Here is a 611-nt window from a genome sequence, read left to right as displayed (position 1 = left end):
AGCGGTAAATCTCCATCACGTGCGTGCTTTCACATTGAGCAGCATTAACTACACAGAGCCGTTGTTCACTGACGAGCTGCGCAAAACCACGTTCATATTCGCGCGATTTTTTGCGCAGCTCGTCAGTGAACAACGGCTCTGTGTAGTAAATGCTGCTCAATGTGAAAGCCCGCAGGTGATGAAGATTTACCGCTGATTACAGAACCGGCTTTCTGACAAGATGCGCATTAAATATTGCATGCGATTTATCGTGCAGCCCTAAACAGAATCATAAAATTCAGTCATAAAAATGGAATTTACGGTGTAATTTTACAGAACATTGCAGAATTTGGATGAATAAATCAAAAGTAGGCATGTAACGATTCATTCAACTCACGATTCGATTCGCGATTTAAGACAAATTATAAATTAAATGTGTCCTTTTATTATTGCTTGGACAAAATACTGTACGTTTTTGTGTACAGTATTTTGAAAAATTGAAATATAATACTATAATAATATACTAATATAGCACTTAGTAAATTATTGCTCTTTTGTTGGTTTTGATTGCTTCTATTGTCCTCATTTGTTAGTCGCATTGGATAAAAGCGTTCGCTAAATAACAACATTTA

The 611-nt window shown here is 36.2% G+C and overlaps 1 protein-coding gene across 1 annotated transcript in view; it reads right to left on the bottom strand.

The window, feature by feature from the left end:
• tbc1d8 (TBC1 domain family member 8) overlaps positions 1-611 on the bottom strand; it is a 36,887-nt gene that overhangs the window by 31,662 nt on the left and 4,614 nt on the right. The window lies entirely within an intron of this gene.

This window comes from Sinocyclocheilus rhinocerous, unplaced genomic scaffold (assembly GCF_001515625.1).
Source record: "Sinocyclocheilus rhinocerous isolate Xijiao unplaced genomic scaffold, SAMN03320098_v1.1 scaffold3693, whole genome shotgun sequence".
Classification (NCBI taxonomy): domain Eukaryota; kingdom Metazoa; phylum Chordata; class Actinopteri; order Cypriniformes; family Cyprinidae; genus Sinocyclocheilus; species Sinocyclocheilus rhinocerous.
This window is presented reverse-complemented; position numbering and strand designations above follow the sequence as displayed.